This window comes from Schistocerca gregaria, unplaced genomic scaffold, assembly GCF_023897955.1.
Source record: "Schistocerca gregaria isolate iqSchGreg1 unplaced genomic scaffold, iqSchGreg1.2 ptg000988l, whole genome shotgun sequence".
In the NCBI taxonomy this organism is placed as follows: domain Eukaryota; kingdom Metazoa; phylum Arthropoda; class Insecta; order Orthoptera; family Acrididae; genus Schistocerca; species Schistocerca gregaria.
Window position 1 is genome coordinate 247,501 of NW_026062338.1, and position 2,500 is coordinate 250,000.

A 2,500-nucleotide genomic window follows, 5' to 3' on the forward strand; every position below is an offset into this window, starting at 1 on the left:
GTTTGCATGTATTAGCTCTAGAATTACCACAGTTATCCAAGTAACGTGGGTACGATCTAAGGAACCATAACTGATTTAATGAGCCATTCGCGGTTTCACCTTAATGCGGCTTGTACTGAGACATGCATGGCTTAATCTTTGAGACAAGCATATGACTACTGGCAGGATCAACCAGGGAGCTGCGTCAACGAGAGCTGAGCAGCCGGCCGCCCGGGAGTGTGTCCCGAGGGCCCGCGCGAACACGCAAGCGTCCGCTCAATTATTCTGCAAACAGGAGGAGGCTGAGCTCCCCTGCACGATACACCTCGAAACCCTCTCAGGTCCCGGCGGCGCGCAGCGCCGTCCTAAGTACTTGGTCGGGTTCGAGAGAGGCGCAATCGCCCGGAGATAGGCGAGTAGACGCTTTCAGTGCGAACACCCGTGCTCCCAACTGAGCTTGCCGCTGCCGACAGAGGCCCGGGAGCGTGCTGTCGTGGCATTGCCGGCGGGAAACAACACGCGCCACCTACGGTGACCGGCAGCTCCAACGCCAGCGCCACAGAAGGGCAAAGCCCCACTTGGGTGCAGAAGCGAACTCTCCCAGCACAGCGCACGCGCCAACACGTCCGCAGAGCTGCGATACAAACCACCTGTGAGAACCGCTGGGGGCGACCGAGCAGCAGACGGCGTCGCGACGCCGAGTGCCGGGCGGCGGCGCATCCTCAACGCACACAGTCCGCAATCGGACCAGCACACTGCAGATGTCCACCGCGCTTCGCACCGGGCTCGGCAGAACCCACTTTGGCCGCCTGGCGCCGCGCGCAGGGTGCGCCGGCGCATAGCTGGGACGCCAGCCGGGCCCGTCGGCCGGCGCTCCTGCCACTGGGCGCCCCCCACCAGCCGGCTGTAGTGCGTGCGCTCACGCAGCGCGCGGCCAGCACGCCGGGCGGCCCCCCCTCACCGGCCGGGGACTGTCCCGCCAAGCCACAGCCTCGTATCGCTTCATACCCACATGGCCAACTCAGGTTCGGGGGCATGGCGGGTACCGCCGAAACAACCGGTTCACAGATGTACCGATCGTCGCTATCACCGATGCACCTGCAGCGCGAACAACCGCTCAACAACTGATTTCCAGTTCATTTGCGGATCTTTGGCAGCAAACGTATACGTCAATCTACATTTGCGAAATCTACGATTCTGGCATGCCTGCATGTTATGTGTCACGACACGCTACATCAGCCCACATACACACTGCGGCATGTACACGAGAGAACACGTGGAAGATGGTCCGCGCACGTGTGCAATGTCCCTTGCGCGGTCGACTGTCAACCGGCCTCTGTAGCATGTCGCAGATGTGGAACGCGGTCCACCGTGCTATCATGTTGTGTGGGGCAATACGATTAAATAGGAAAACCCTCGTCGCTACATCAACAGACGGCTCACGCTGATTCCCGGCAGAGGGAGGAGGGGGGGGGGGGGGGGCCAACATGCAATACTTTCGTCCGTACCTACTTACCACATGTCTGTACGGCGTACAACAGTGCAATCTCGCTGTAATGGGGAGACGAGACAAGTAGCATCGTGCACAACATATGGCCCTTATGATTCGCCATTGTAGGGCGCAGCCGGTGTACGGTCAAGCATGTGCCACATTATGTCACTCAGTACGTAACGACGGATGATCAGTGTGGGTTACGCGTACATCAGCGGACAGTCCACACAGGCCGTACCACAACGTACACTGACTGCATCGACAACCGAATGCAACTGAACAGCTGCAAGGCTCATTTCACAAACAAACGCCTGACCGACCAGCTTGGAAGGGCAGGAGGGGAGGGCGATATTCGTTCTGTAGCGGTACACCCTTCCAGTGGTTAGCGGGACTGTGTAGAAAGTACGCAACACTCGAAAGACCTTTATGTGAGGGTACGCACCATGGCATCAAGAAATACACATGACACCAGAGGATCCAAGCAGTGAACTATGTTCAGAGGGTTGCTGTTAGGCAAAGCTACATTCCTGTGACGTTACATGTGACAGTTAAGGTGCAGTGTAAGTTAGGTTAAGGTGCAGTGTAAGTTAGGTTAAGGTGCAGTGTAAGTTAGGTTAAGGTGCAGTGTAAGTTAGGTTAACGTGCAGTGTAAGTTAGGTTAAGGTGCAGTGTAAGTTAGGTTAAGGTGCAGTGTAAGTTAGGTTAAGGTGCAGTGTAAGTTAGGTTAAGGTGCAGTGTAAGTTAGGTTAAGGTGCAGTGTAAGTTAGGTTAAGGTGCAGTGTAAGTTAGGTTAAGGTGCAGTGTAAGTTAGGTTAAGGTGCAGTGTAACTTAGGTTAAGGTGCAGTGTAACTTAGGTTAAGGTGCAGTGTAACTTAGGTTAAGGTGCAGTGTAACTTAGGTTAAGGTGCAGTGTAACTTAGGTTAAGGTGCAGTGTAACTTAGGTTAAGGTGCAGTGTAACTTAGGTTAAGGTGCAGTGTAAGTTAGGTTAAGGTGCAGTGTAACTTAGGTTAAGGTGCAGTGTAAGTT

At 55.1% G+C, this 2,500-nt stretch overlaps 1 non-coding gene across 1 annotated transcript in view; it reads right to left on the bottom strand.

Moving 5' to 3' along the window:
- Window positions 1-178, bottom strand: part of LOC126326409 (small subunit ribosomal RNA) — a 1,893-nt gene extending 1,715 nt beyond the window's left edge. Inside the window, exon 1 of the ribosomal RNA XR_007560657.1 lies at window positions 1-178. This exon is cut by the window's left edge and continues 1,715 nt beyond it. This is a non-coding gene — a ribosomal RNA (small subunit ribosomal RNA).
- Between the last annotated feature and the right edge of the window lie 2,322 nt (window positions 179-2,500).